An 18,129-nucleotide genomic window follows, 5' to 3' on the forward strand; every position below is an offset into this window, starting at 1 on the left:
CACTGACACTGATTGGCTACGCCAACACTGACCGGCTACACTGATACTGACTGCCTACATTGACACTAACCGGTTACACTGACACTGACCGGTTACACTGACACTGACCGGTACTACACTGACACTGACCGGTACTACACTGACACTGACCACCTACACTGACATTAACTGGTTACACTGACACTGACCGGTACTACACTGACACTGACTGATTACACTGACCGGCTACACTGATACTGACTGCCTACATTGACACTAACCGGTTATACTGACACTGACCGGTACTACACTGACACTGACCGGTACTACACTGACACTGACCGCCTACACTGACACTGACCGGCCACACTGATACTGACTGCCTACATTGACACTAACCGGTTACACTGACACTGACCGGTACTACACTGACACTGACCGGTACTACACTGACACTGACCGCCTACACTGACACTGACCGGCTACACTGACACTGACTGGCTACACTGACCGGCTACACTGACACTGACCGGCTACACTGACACTGACTGGCTACACTCACACTAACCGGTACTACACTGACACTGACCGGCTACACTAATACTGACCGGTACTACACTGACACTGACCGGTACTACACTGACACTGACTGGTACTACACTGACACTGACTGGTACTACACTGACACTGACTGGTACTACATTAAGACTGACCACCTACACTAACACTGACCGGTACTACACTGACTGGTACTACACTGACACTGACCGGTACTACACTGACTGGTACTACACTGACACTGACCGGTACTACACTGACACTGACTGATTACACTGATACTGACTGCCTACATTGACACTAACCGGTTATACTGACACTGACCGGTACTACACTGACACTGACCGGTACTACACTGACACTGACCGCCTACACTGACACTGACCGGCCACACTGATACTGACTGCCTACATTGACACTAACCGGTTACACTGACACTGACCGGTACTACACTGACACTGACCGGTACTACACTGACACTGACCGCCTACACTGACACTGACCGGCTACACTGACACTGACTGGCTACACTGACACTGACCGGCTACACTGACACTGACCGGCTACACTGACACTGACTGGCTACACTCACACTAACCGGTACTACACTGACACTGACCGGCTACACTAATACTGACCGGTACTACACTGACACTGACCGGTACTACACTGACACTGACTGGTACTACACTGACACTGACCGGTACTACATTAAGACTGACCACCTACACTAACACTGACCGGTACTACACTGACTGGTACTACACTGACACTGACCAGCTACACTGATACTGACCGGGTACACTGACACTGACCAGTACAACACTGACACTGACCGGTACTACACTGACTGCCTACACTGACACTGACCGGCTACACTAACACTGACCGGTTCTACACTGACACTGACCACCTACACTGACACTGACCGGCTACACTAACACTGACCGGTACTACACTGACACTGACCAGTACTACACTGACACTGACCGGTACCGCACTGACACTGACCAGTACTACACTGATACTGACCGGGTACACTGATACTGACCGGCTACACTGACACTGACCACCTACACTGACACTGACCGCCTACACTGACACTGACCTGCTACACTGATACTGACCGGCTACGCTGATACTAACCGGTACTACACTGGCACTGATTGGTACTACATTAACACTGACCGCCTACACTGACACTGACCGCCTACACTGACACTGACCAGTACTACACTGATACTGACCAGTACAACACTGACACTGACCGGCTACGCTGATACTAACCGGTACTACACTGGCACTGATTGGTACTACATTAACACTGACCGCCTACACTGACACTGACCGCCTACACTGACACTGACCAGTACTACACTGATACTGACCAGTACAACACTGACACTGACCGGCTACGCTGATACTAACCGGTACTACACTGACACTGACCGGCTACGCCAACACTGACCAGCTACACTGACACTGACCGGCTACACTGACACTGACCGCCTACACGGACACTGACCGGTACTACACTGACACTGAGCGCCTACACGGACACTGACCGGTACTACACTGACACTGATTGGTACTACATTAATACTGACCGCCTACACTGACACTGTCCGCCTACACTGACACTGACTGGCTACACTGACACTGACCAGTACTACACTGACACTGACTGGCTACACTGATACTGACCGCCTACACTGACATTGACCTGTTACACTGACACTGACCGGCTACACTGACACTGACCGCCTACACTGACACTGACCGGCTACACTGACACTGACCGGTACTACACTGAAACTGACCGGCTACACTAACACTGACCGCCTACACTGTCATTGACCTGTTACACTGACACTGACCGGCTACACTGACACTGACCGCCTACACTAACACTGACCGCCTACACTGTCATTGACCGATTACACTGACCGGTACAACACTGACACTGACCGGTACTACACTGACACGGACCGACTACACTGACTGGCTACACTGACACTGACCGGCAATACTGATACTGACCGGTACCACACTGATACTGACCGACTACACTGACACTGACCGGCTACACTGACACTGACCGGCTACACTAACACTGACCGGTACTACACTGACACTGACCGGTACTACACAGACACTGACCGGTACTACACTGACCGGCTACACTGACACTGACCGGTACTACACTGACACTGACCGGCTACACTGACACTGACCGGTACTACACTGACCAGCTACACTGACACTGACCGGTACTACACTGACACTGACCGGCTACACTGACACTGACCGGCTACAGTGACACTGACTGGTACAACATTAACACTGACCACCAACACTGACACTGACTGGCTACACTAACACTGACCGGTACTACACTGACACTGACTGGTACTACACAGACACCGACCGGCACTACACTGACCGGCTACACTGATACTGACCGGTACTACACTGACACTGACCGGCTACACTGATACTGACCGGTACTGCACTGACACTGACCGGCTACACTGATACTGACCGGTACTACACTGACACTGACTGGTACTACACAGACACTGACCGGCACTACACTGACCGGCTACACTGATACTGACCGGTACTGCACTGACACTGACTGGTACTACATTAACACTGACCGGTACTGCACTGACACTGACCGCCTACACGGACACTGACCGGTACTACACTGACACTGAGCACCTACACTGACATTGACCGGTAACACGGACACTGACCGGTACTACAGTGACACTGACTGGTACTACATTAACACTGTCCGCCTACACTGACACTGACCAGCTACACTAACACTGACCGCTACTACACTGACACTGACCGGTACTACACTGACACTGACCGGTACTACATTATCACTGACTGCCTACAGTGACATAGTCTGGCTACACTAATACTGACCGGTACTACATTGACACTGACCGGTTCTACATTAACACTGACCGCCTGCACTGACACTGACCGGCCACACTAACACTGACCAGTACTACACTGAGAATGACCAGTACTACATTGACACTGACCGGCGACACTGACCAGTACCACATTGATACTGACTGGCTACACTGACACTGATTGGCTACACTGACATTGACTGGCTACACTGACCAGCCACACTAACACTGACCAGTACTACACTGAGACTGACCAGTACTACACTGACACTGACTGGCTAAACTGACACTGACGCCCGACACTGACACTGACCAGTTACACTGACCAGTACTACATGGACACTGACCGCTACTACACTGACCGACTACACTGACCGCTACTACACTGACACTAACCGACTACACTGACACTGACCGGCTACACTGACCGGCTATACTGATACTGACCGGTACTACACAGATACTGACCAGCTACAGTGATACTGACCAGCTACACTGACACTGACCGGCTACACTAAGACCAACCAGTACCACACTGACACTGACCAGTACTACACTGACATTGACCTGTTACACTGACACTGACCGGTACTACACTGGCACTGACCGCCTACACTGACACTGACCGGCTACACTGACACTGACCGGCTACACTGACACTGACCGGCTACACTGACACTGACCGGATACACTGATACTGACCAATACGGCACAGACACTGACCGGCTACATTAGCACTAACCAGCTACACTGACACTGCCCGGCTACACTGACACTGACCGGCTACACTGACACTGACCAGCTACACTGACACTGACCGGCAACACTGACACTGACCAGCTACACTGACACTGACCGGCAACACTGACACTGACCGGCAACACTGACACTGACCGGCTACACTGACACTGACCGGCTACACTGACACTGCCCGGCTACACTGACACTGCCCGGCTACACTGACACTGACCGGCTACACTGACACTGCCCGGCAACACTGACACTGACCGGCTACACTGACACTGCCCGGCAACACTGACACTGACCGGCTACACTGACACTGACCGGCTACACTGACACTGCCCGGCTACACTGACACTGACCGGCTACACTGACACTAACTGGTTACACTGACATTGACCGGCTACACAGGCACTGACCAGTAATACACTGACACTGACTGGTACACTGACCGGTACTACACTGACACTGACCGGTACTACACTGACACTGACCAGTACCACACTGACTGGCTACACAGACACTGACCACCTACACTGACATTGACCAGTTACACTGACCAGTACTACATGGATACTGACCGCTACTACACTGACACTGACCGACTACACTGACACTGACCGGCTACACTAACACTGACCACCTACACTGACATTGACCAGTTACACTGACCGGTACTACATGGACACTGACCGCTACTACACTGAAACTGACCGACTACACTGACACTGACCGGCTACACTGACCGGCTATACTGATACTGACCGGAACTACACTGATACTGACCAGCTACACTGACACTGACCGCCTACACTGACATTGACCTGTTACACTGGCACTGACCGGTACTACACTGACCGGTACTACACTGACACTGACCGGTACTACACTGACACTGACCGCCTACACTGACACTGACCGCCTACACTGACACTGACCGGCTTCATTGATACTGACCGGCAACACTGATACCGACCGGATACACTGATAATGACCAATACGGCACAGACACTGACCGACTACATTAGCACTAACCAGCTACACTGACACTGCCCGGCTACACTGACACTGACTGGCTACACTGACACTGACCGGCAACACTGACACTGACCAGCTACACTGACCAGCTACACTGACACTAACCGGTTACACTGACATTGACCAGTATTAAACTGACACTGACCAGCTGCAGTGACATTGACCGGTAATACACAGACACTGACCGGTAATACACTAATACTGACCAGCTAAACTGATACTGACCGGATACACTGACCGGTACTACACTGACATTGATCGGCTACACTGATACTGACCGGCTACACTAACACTGACCACCTACACTGACATTGACCAGTTACACTGACCGGTAGTACATGGACACTGACCGCTACTACACTGACACTGACCAACTACACTGACCGGTTACACTAACACTGACCACCTACACTGACATTGACCAGTTACACTGACCGGTACTACATGGACACTGACCGCTACTACACTGACACTGACCGACTACACTGACACTGACCGGATACACTGACCAGTACTACACTGACGTTGATCGGCTACACTGATACTGACCAGCTACACTGACATTGACCATTATACACTGATACTGACCGGCTACACTGATACTGACCGGTACTACACTGACACTGACTGGCTACGTTGACACTGACCGGCCACACTGGCCTTGACCAGTATTAAACTGACAATGACTGGCTGCAGTAACACTGACCGGTAATACACTAATACTGACCAACTGGACTGACACTGACCGGTCCGACACAGACACTGACCGGTACGACACTGACACTGACTGATACTACACTGGCACTGACCAGCTACACTGACACTGACCATCTGCACTGATACTGACCAGCTACACAGACACTGACCGGTACGACACTGACACTGACTGATACTACACTGGCACTGACCAGCTACACTGACACTGACCATCTGCACTGATACTGACCAGCTACACAGACACTGACCGGCTACACAGACACTGACCGGTACGACACTGACACTGACTGATACTACACTGACACTGACCAGCTACACTGACCGGCTACACTGACACTAACTGGTTACACTGACATTGACCGGCTACACAGGCACTGACCAGTAATACACTGACACTGACCGGTACTACACTGACACTGACCGGTACTACACTGACACTGACCGGCTACACCGACACTGACCATTATTCTACTCTGATACTGACCGGCTACACTGACATTGACCAGTATTTAACTGACACTGACCGGCTACAGTGACACTGACCGGTAATGCACAGACACTGACCGGTAATACACTAATACTGACCAGCTAAACTGACACTGACCAGTACTAAACTGACACTGACCGGATACACTGACACTGACTGGTTACACTGACATTGACCAGTATTAAACTGACAATGACCAGCTGCAGTGACACTGACCGGTAATACACAGACACTGACCGGTAATACACTAATACTGACCAACTGGACTGACACTGACCGATACTACACTGACACTGACTGGTCCGACACTGACACTGACCGATACTACACTGGCACTGACCGGTACTACACTGGCACTGACCGATACTACTCTGACACTGACCGATACTACACTGGCACTGACCGGTACTACACTGACACTGACCGGCTACACTGACACTAACCATTATACACTGATACTGACCGGCTACACCAGCACTGACCAGTACTACACTGACACTGACCGGTGCCACACTGATACTGACCAGCTACCCTGACACTGTCCGGTACTACACTAATACTGACCGGCTACACTGACACTGCCGGATACACTGACACTGACCAGCTGCACTGACACTGACCGGCTACACTGACACTGACCGGATACACTGACACTGACCAGCTGCACTGACACTGACCGGCTACACTGTCACTGACCAGTATTAAACTGACAATGACTGGCTGCAGTGACACTGACCGGTAATACACAGACACTGACCGATAATTCACTAAGACTGACCAACTGGACTGACACTGACCGATACTACACTGATACTGACCGGCTACACTGACATTGACTGGGTACGCTAATACTGACCGGGTTCACTGACACTGACTGGTACTACACTGACACTGACCGGTACTACACTGACACTGACTGGTACTACACTGACACTGACCGGTACTACACTGACACTGACCGGTACTACACTGACACTGACTGGTACTACACTGACACTGACCGGTACTACACTGACACTGACCGGTACTACACTGATACTGACCGGCTACACTGACATTGACTGGGTACGCTAATACTGACCGGGTTCACTGACACTGACCGGTACTACACTGACACTGACCGGTACTACACTGACACTGACCGGCTACACCAACACTGACCATTATACTACTCTGATATTGACCGGCTACACTGACACTGACCGGTACCACATTGATACTAACCGGCTACTCTGACACTGACCGGTACTACACTGATACTGATCAGCGACACTGACCGGCCACACTGACACTGACCGGCTACACTGACTGGCTACGCTGACATTGACCAGTATTAAACTGACACTGACCGGCTGCAGTGACACTGACCGGTCATACACAGACTCTGACCGGTAATACACTAATACTGACCAGCTAAACTGACACTGACTAGATACATTGAGACTGACCAGTACTAAACTGACACTGACGGTCGACACTGACACTGACCAATACCACACTGTCACTGACTGGCTACACAGACACTGACCACCTACACTGACATTGACCAGTTACACTGACCAGTACTACATGGACACTGACCGCTACTACACTGACACTGACCGACTACACTGACACTGACCGGCTACACTAACACTGACCACCTACACTGACATTGACCAGTTACACTGACCGGTACTACATGGACACTGACCGCTACTACACTGACACTGACCGACTACACTGACACTGACCGGCTACACTGACCGGCTATACTGATACTGACTGGTAGTACACTGATACTGACCGGCTACACTGATACTGACCGCCTACACTGACCGGCTATACTTATACTGACCGCTACTACACTGACACTGACCGACTACACTGACACTGACTGGCTATACTGATACTGACCGGTACTACACTGATACTGACCGGCTACACTGATACTGACCGCCTACACTGACACTGACTGGCTACACTGACACTGACCGGTACTACACTGACACTGACTGACTACACTGACACTGACCGGCTATACTGATACTGACCTGTACTACACTGACACTGACTGGCTACACTGATACTGACCGCCTACACTGACCGGCTACACTGACACTGACCGGCTACACTGACACTGACCGGTACTACACTGACACTGACCGCGTACACTGACACTGACCGCCTACACTGACATTGACCTGTTACACTGACACTGACCGGTACTACACTGGCACTGACCGGTACTACACTGACCGCCTACACTGACACTGACCGGCTTCATTGATACTGACCGGCTACACTGATACCGATCGGATACACTGATACTGACCAATACGGCACAGACACTGACCGTCTACATTAGCACTAACCAGCTACACTGACACTGACCAGCTACACTGACACTAACCGGTTACACTGACATTGACCAGTATTAAACTGACACTGACCAGCTGCAGTGACATTGACCAGTCATACACAGACACTGACCGGTAATACACTAATACTGACCAGCTAAACTGATACTGACCGGATACACTGACCGGTACTACACTGACATTGATCGGCTACACTGATACTGACCGGCTACACTAACACTGACCACCTACACTGACATTGACCAGTTACACTGACCGGTACTACATGGACACTGACCGCTACGACACTGACACTGACCGACTACACTGACCGGCTACACTGACCGGTACTACATGGACACTGACCGCTACTACACTGACACTGACCGACTACACTGACACTGACCGGCTACACTGACCGGCTATACTGATACTGACCAGTACTACACTGACACTGACCAGATACACTGAGACTGACCGGTACTAAACTGACACTGACGGGCGACACTGACACTGACCAATACCACACTGACACTGACTGGCTACACAGACACTGACCACCTACACTGACATTGACCAGTTACACTGACCAATACTACATGGACACTGACCGCTACTACACTGACACTGACCGACTACACTGACACTGACAGGCTACACTGACTGGCTATACTGATACTGACCAGTACTACACTGATACTGACTGGCTACACTGATACTGACCGGCTACACTGACACTGACCGGCTATACTGATACTGACCGGTACTACACTGATACTGACCGGCTACACTGATACTGACTGCCTACACTGATACTGACTGCCTACACTGACACTGACTGGCTACGCTGACACTGACCGGTACTACACTGACACTGACCGGCTATACTGATACTGACCGGTACTACACTGATACTGACCGCCTACACTGACACTGACCGCCTACACTGACCGGCTACACTAAGACTAACCAGTACTACACTGACACTGACCGCCTACACTGACATTGACCTGTTACACTGACACTGACCGGTACTACATTGGCACTGACCAGTACTACACTGACCGCCTACACTGACAGTGACCGGCTTCATTGATACTGACCGGCTACACTGATACCGATCGGATACACTGATACTGACCAATACGGCACAGACACTGACCGTCTACATTAGCACTAACCAGCTACACTGACACTGCCCGGCTACACTGACACTGACCAGCTACACTGACACTGACCGGCTACACTGATGCTGACCGGCTACACTGACACTGACCGACTACACTGGCACTGACCGGTTACACTGACACTGACCGGCTACACTGACACTGACCGGCTACACTGACACTGACCGGCTACACTGACACTGACCGGTACCACACTGACACTGACCGGTTACACTGACACTGACCGGCTACACTGACACTGACTGGCTACACTGACACTGACCGGCTACACTGACACTGACTGGCTACACTGACCGGCTACACTGACACTGACCGGCTACACTGACACTGACCGGCTACACTGACACTGACCGGTACCACACTGACACTGATCGGTACTACTCTGACACTGACCGGTACAACACTGATACTGACCGGTACTACACTGATACTGACCGGCTACACTGACACTGACCAGCTACATTGATACTGACCGGTTTCACTGACACTGACCAGCTACATTGATACTGACCGGTTTCACTGACACTGACCGGTACTACACTGATACTGACCGGTACTACACTGATACTGACCGGCTACACTGACACTGACCAGCTACATTGATACTGACCGGTTTCACTGATACTGACCGGTACTACACTGATACTGACCGGTACTACACTGATACTGACCGGCTACACTGACACTGACCAGCTACATTGATACTGACCGGTTTCACTGACACTGACCGGTACTACACTGACACTGACCGGCTACACTGACGCAGACCGGCTACACTGACACTGACCGGGTACACTGACACTGACCGGCGATACTGACACTGACCGGTACAGCACTGATACTGACTGGCTACACTGTCACTGACCAATACTACACTGACACTGACCGGTACTACACTGACACTGACTGGCTACACTGACACTGACCAGCTACACTGACCGGTACCACACTGACCGGATACACTGACACTGACCGGTACCACTCTGACACTGACCAGATACACTGACACTGACCGGTACTACACTGATACTGACCGGCTTCACTGACACTGACCGGTACTACACTGATACTGACCGGCTACACTGACACTGACCGGCTACACTGACACTGACCGGTACTACACTGATACTGACCGGCTACACTGACACTGACCGGCTACACTGACACTGACCGGCTGCACTGACACTGACTGGATAGACTGACACTGACCAGTACCACACTGACACTGACCGGCTGCACTGACACTGACCGGCTACACTGACACTGACTGGATAGACTGACACTGACCAGTACCACACTGACACTGACCGGCTGCACTGTCACTGACCGGCTGCACTGACACTGACCGGTACTACACTGATACTGACCGGCTTCACTGACACTGACCGGTACTACACTGATACTGACCGGCTACACTGACCGGCTACACTGACACTGACCGGTACTACACTGATACTGACCGGCTACACTGACACTGACCGGCTGCACTGACACTGACCGGCTGCACTGACACTGACTGGATAGACTGACACTGACCAGTACCACACTGACACTGACCGGCTGCACTGACACTGACCGACTACACTGACACTGACTGGATAGACTGACACTGACCAGTACCACACTGACACTGACCGGCTGCACTGACACTGACCGGCTACACTGACACTGACTGGATAGACTGACACTGACCAGTACCACACTGACACTGACCGGCTGCACTGACACTGACCGACTACACTGACACTGACTGGATAGACTGACACTGACCAGTACCACACTGACACTGACCGGCTGCACTGACACTGACTGGATAGACTGACACTGACCGGCTACACTGACACTGACCGTTACTACACTGAGATGGACCGGCTACACAAACATTGACCGGCTGCACTGACACTGACCGGTACTACACTGATACTGACCGGCTTCACTGACACTGACCGGTACTACACTGATACTGACCGGCTACACTGACACTGACCGGTACTACACTGATACTGACCGGCTACACTGACCGGCTACACTGACACTGACCGGTACTACACTGATACTGACCGGCTACACTGACACTGACCGGCTACACTGACACTGACCGGTACTACACTGATACTGACCGGCTACACTGACACTGACCGGCTGCACTGACACTGACTGGATAGACTGACACTGACCAATACCACACTGACACTGACCGGCTGCACTGACACTGACCGGCTACACTGACACTGACTGGATAGACTGACACTGACCAGTACCACACTGACACTGACCGGCTGCACTGACACTGACCGACTACACTGACACTGACTGGATAGACTGACACTGACCAGTACCACACTGACACTGACCGGCTGCACTGACACTGACTGGATAGACTGACACTGACCGGCTACACTGACACTGACCGGCTACACTGACACTGACCGTTACTACACTGAGATGGACCGGCTACACAAACATTGACCGGCTACGCTGACACTGACCGGCTACACTGACACTGACCGTTACTACACTGAGATGGACCGGCTACACTTACACTGACCGGCTACACTCACACTGACCGGCTACACTGACACTGACCGGCTACACTTACACTGACCGGCTACACTCACACTGACCGGCTACACTGACACTGACCGGCTACACTGACCGGCTACACTTAACTGACCGGCTACACTGATACTGACTGGATGCACTGACACTGACCGGATACACTGATACTGACCGCTACTACACTGACACTGACCAGCTACACTGATTCCGATCGGTCCTACACTGACACTGACCAGATACACCGATATTGACCAGTACAACACTGATACTGACCGGTACTACACTGACACTGACCGGCTACACTGACTCTGACCGGCTACACTGACACTGACCGGATACACTGACACTGACCAGCTACACTGACACTGACCGGATACACTGACACTGACCGGATACACTGACACTGACCAGCTACACAGATACTGACCGGCTACACTGACACTGACCGGATACACTGACACTGACCAGCTACACAGATACTGACCGGCTACACTGACACTGACCGGATACACTGACATTGACCAGCTACACTGACATTGACCGGCTACACTGACACTGACCAGCTACACAGATACTGACCGGCTACACTGACATTGACCGGCTACACTGACATTGACCGGCTACACTGACACTGACCGGATACACTGACATTGACCGGCTACACTGACACTGACCGGCTACACTGACACTGACCGGCTACACAGATACTGACCGACTACACTGACCAGATACACTGACACTGACCGGAACTACACTTACACTGACCCGCTGCACTGACACTGACCAGCTACACTGACACTGACTGGCTACACTGACAGTGACCGGTACGACCCTGAAACTGACTGGCCACACTGACACTGCCCGGCTACACTGATACTGACCGGTACTACGCTGACACTGACCAGCTACACTCACACTGACCGGCTGCATTAAGGATCATCCATAAATAAATACTGACCAGCTACACTGACACTGACTGGCTACACTGACACTGACCGGCTACACTGACACTGACCGGCTACACTGACACTGACCGGCTACACTGACACTGACCAGCTACACTGACACTGACCGGATACACTGACACTGACCGGCTACACCGATTTCAGACTGAGTGGGGTTCCTATCGGTGAAGGGCAGTGTCATTGACCCATGAGTGGCCATTTCAGGTACTGTGGCACAGTGGTTAGCACTGCTGCCTCACAGCGCCATAGACCCAGGTTCAATTCTGGCCTCGGGTCACTGTCTGTGTGGAGATTGCACATTCTCCCCCTGTTTGCGTGTGTTTCCCCCGGGTGCTCCGGTTTCCTCCCACTGTCCAAAGATGTGCAGGTTAGGTGGATTGACCATGCTAAATTGTCCCTCAGTATCCCAAGAAGCGTAGGTAAATGGGATTAGCGGGGTAAATATGTGGGGTTACAGGGAGAGGGCCTAGGTGGGGACTGTTGAAGGTGCAGACTCAATGGACTGAATGGCCTCCTTCTGCCCTGTCGGGATCCTATGATTGTCAGTCTCTTTGATCTGTGCTTGGTGGGATTTCCTGTTTCAGTTGCAAATTGGACAAAGTTGTGATCCTAGCGAAATTTTGAAAAGGTTTATTTCCTTAATTAAAATTTTATTCTATAGTTTGGAAAGCAGGTAAGTACAGTGCTGAACAAATATGTCGTGGTGTCCAGCATAAATCATAGAAAGGATCATCCATAAATAAATAGATATTCACATGAACACACTCATTAATATCATTAATTCAACAGTCAGTGTACCCAGACAGCAACTTCTCAAATACATTGTGTTGGATCTTGCTGATTTTTCAGTGTTTGACGGGGTTAAGTTGATGAGACTAAGAGTGAAGTGGTGAAGGCCTCACAGGAAGTGCATTCTGGGAGTAGGCCGCCCTTCGCTGCGCTGAATTTTATCTTCGCTTCTCCGTTTTCTTTCTCAGTCTGATTTTTCCGAAACACTTGCCGAGGCAAAGCTGGGAGGAGATTTAACGGGGACAGCTGCCCCACAGTCCTTGCTGGTGTTTTCTGTCTTGCCTCCTGTTCCTTCCCGTCCAGTTGTTGTTTGCATTGGCCTTCTCGCATATTTCTGTGAATTTTCAGAAACGGGTGTGATTAAAGCCACAGCACCAGCTGGGAAAGCAACAGAAACACTGTCAGAACTCAACTGCTCTCTGGAGACCCGCTTTGTCTGGGGAGCAACCATCAAACAAGGAGGGAGTTACGTGGCCTGTAATCCCAGTGAAGCCTTTCATTGAATCAGCAAATCATAGAATCCCTACAGTGCAGCAGAGGCCATTTGGCCCATTGAGTCTGCACTGACTCTCCGACAGAGTATCTTGTCTGGGCCCAAAGCCTCACCCTCTCCCTATAACCCCTACACATTAACCATGGCCAATCCACCTAACCCACACATCTTTGGACCATGGGAAGAAACCGGAGCACCCGGAGGAAGCCCACGCAAACACGGGGAGCATGTGCAGACTCCGCATAGACAGTGACCCAAGCCGGGAATCGAACCCGGGTCCCTGGCTCTGTGAGGCTGCAGTGCTAACCACGGTGCCACCATGCCGCCTACTATCTATAACTATCTCATATCTGGAATGGGATTCTCATCCGTGTGTGTGTGCGTGTGGGTGTGTGTGAGTGTGTGTGAGAGAGTGTGTGTGTCTGTGCATGTGTGTGTGAGTATGTGTGTGAGAGTATGTGAGTGCATGTGCGTGAGTGTGTGAGGGTGTGTGAGTGCATGTGTGAGTGAGTGTGTGTGTGTGAGTGTGTATATGTGCGTGTGTGTATGCGTGTGTGTATGTGCGTGTAAGTGAGTGTGAGTGTGTGTGTGTGTGTATGTGCGTGTATGTGCGTGTGTGTGTGTGAGAGTGTGTATGTGCGTGTGAGTGCATATGTGTGTGTGTGTGTATGTGTGTGTGTGTGCATGTGAGAGTGTGTGTGTGTGCGTGTGTGAGTGTGAGTGTGTGTGCTGTGTGTGTGTGTGTGAGTGAGTGTGTGTGTGAGTATGTGAGTGTGTGTGAGTGTGCGTGTGTCTGTGTGTGAGTGTGCGTGTGTCTGAGTGTGTATGTGTGTCTGTGTGTGTAAGTGTGTGTGAGAGTGAGTGTGTGAGTGTGTGTGTGTGTGAGTGTGTGTGTGTGTGTGTGTGAGTGTGTGTGTGTGTGTGTGTGTGAAGGTGTGTGTGAGTGTGTGTGAGCGTGTGTGTGTGTGTGTGTGTGTGTGTGAGTGTGTGTGTGTGAGTGTGTGTGTGAGTGTGTGTGTGTGAGTGTGTGTGTGTGTGCGTGTATGTGTGTGTGAGTGTGAGTGTGAGTGTGTGTGTGAGTGTGTGTGTGTGTATGTGTGAGTGTGTGTGTGTGAGGGTGTGTGTGAGTGTGTGTGCGTGTGTGAGTGTGTGTGCGTGTGTGAGTGTGTGTGAGTGTGAGTGTGTGTGTGAGGGTGTGAGTGTGTGTGTGTGAGTGTGAGTGTGTATGTGTGTGTGAGTGTGTGTGTGTGTGAGTGTGTGTGTGAGGGTGTGAGTGTGTGTGTGTGAGTGTGAGTGTGTGAGTGTGTGTGTGTGTGTGAGTGTGTGTGTGTGAGTGTGTGTGTGCGTGTGTGTGCGTGTGTGTGAGTGTGTGTGCGTGTGTGTGTGTGTGTGAGTGTGTGTGGTTCAGAATGGCAGCAACAGTATTAGTTTGCTCTCTGTACCGGTTCTGTTAGTCCATGGGGCCGGTCTCCTTGTCCTGCCTCATGTTGGTGGAGTTGTGTCCACTATGTTCTCCTGGCGGGCAACCTTATCCACCAGAAAGCCCAGCTGGGTGATGCCAGCGGCAGTCCCCGTGTTTAAACAGCTGGCCATTCAGAGGGCAGTGCGTGCACCGAGTTTGCACTCCGTATCCCAGCAGGTGGGGTTCCTCCCCGGCTGTGTGAGGTCGTAGAGAGAGATCCGAGGTAACGTGGGGGCAAGTTGCAATGTATTTAATCCTCTCATGCTCCAGCCAATGAAAGCACTGAGGCATCCCAGTTGAGCTGGTCAAATCAGGATGATGGTATCACAGTTGGTGCTGACCATCAGGGGAGTGGCACAAGGCCGTGTGTCCTCCTCCCCCTCGGAGCTGGCAGGACAGAGAACCCTCGGCTGACTCCTGTCCAGTGGGTCCTGTGTTAGAGAGGCCAGTTGTTGAGGCCGCAGACAGAGAATCTGCGGGACCCACCTCCCAGAGTATGAACCAACACAGAACCTCTCCGAGAGAATGCATCAGAGTGGGGCGCGTTGTGGAAAAGGAGATAACTTTGAGTTGTCACACTGCGATTTGCCGGCGTGGAACACCTCTAAAAAAGGAGTAACACTAAACTCCGCGCGGCGCCGAGGTGTCAGGATGGAGGAGTCCTCGGCACTGCCGGGATCTCTGGATCTTCCTGCTGTTTGCGATAACTGACGTGTTAACTCTAATTGTGTTCATTAACAGATCACATGCCTCCCTCCTGCAGAGTTCAACTTTTACACAGAAAGTGCTAGAAATTCTCAACTGAGTTGCCAGCATCTGTGGAGAAATAGATTTAAGGTTTCATAGAATCCATACAGTGCGGGAAGAGGCCATTCAGCCCATCGAGCCTGCACCGACAACAATCCCACCCTATCCCCATAACTCCATGTATTTACCCTGCTAATTCCCCTGACACCAACGGGCAATTTAGCATGGCCAATCATCCTAACCAACAAGCATACCGTTCATAGAGAAGGAAAGGAGAGAGTGCAGAATGCAGTGTTACAGTCATAGCTAGGGTGTAGAGAAAGATCAACTTAATGCAAGATAGGTCCATTCAAAAGTCTGACAGCAGCAGGAAAGAAGCTGTTCTTGAGTCGGTTGGTGCGTGACCTCAGACTTTTGTACCTTTTTCCCAACGGAAGAAGGTGGAAGAGAGAATGTCCGGGGTGCGTGGGGTTCTTAATTATGCTGGCTGCTTTGCTGAGGCAGCGGGAAGTGTAAACAGAGTCAATGGATGGGAGGCTGGTTTGCGTGATGGATTGGGCTACATTCACAACACTTCGTAGTTTCTTGCGGTCTTGGGCAGAGCAGGAGCCCATACCAAGCTGTGATACAACCAGAAAGAATGTTTCTGTAAAAGTTAGTGAGAGTCGTAGTGGACATGCTGAATTTCCTTAGTTTTCTGAGAAAGTAGAGGCGTTGGTGGGGCTTTCTTAACTGTAGTGTCGTCATGGGGGGACCAGGACAGGTTGTTGGTGATCTGGACACCTAAAAACTTGAAGCTCTCGACCCTTTCTACTTGGTCCCCATTGATGGGGACATGTTTCACGTGAGGGTTCTTTCTGTGCACTAAGTGGGGGACAATTGCGATTCGATTCGCGCCTGATTGCACCTGTTTTCTTGCCCGTTTCTGGGGCAAATTCCACCCTTTAATCCTGTTTCTCTCTCTCTCCACTGACACTGTAAATGGTCTCACAACACCAGGTTAAAGCACTGACACTGCCTGACCTGCCTAACCTTGTTTCCACTTCACACTTCCATCATCCGCAGCATTTCGCTTTTTGTTTTATTCAGTTTTCACCGTGATTTCGATGACTTCTTACAAAGAGCGCAAGAAAAA

At 51.2% G+C, this 18,129-nt stretch overlaps 1 protein-coding gene across 17 annotated transcripts in view; it reads left to right on the forward strand.

Annotated features, from left to right (window-relative positions):
* casz1 (castor zinc finger 1) overlaps positions 1-18,129 on the forward strand; it is a 445,565-nt gene that overhangs the window by 124,923 nt on the left and 302,513 nt on the right. The window lies entirely within an intron of this gene.

This window comes from Mustelus asterias, chromosome 22, assembly GCF_964213995.1.
Source record: "Mustelus asterias chromosome 22, sMusAst1.hap1.1, whole genome shotgun sequence".
Lineage (NCBI taxonomy): Eukaryota > Metazoa > Chordata > Chondrichthyes > Carcharhiniformes > Triakidae > Mustelus > Mustelus asterias.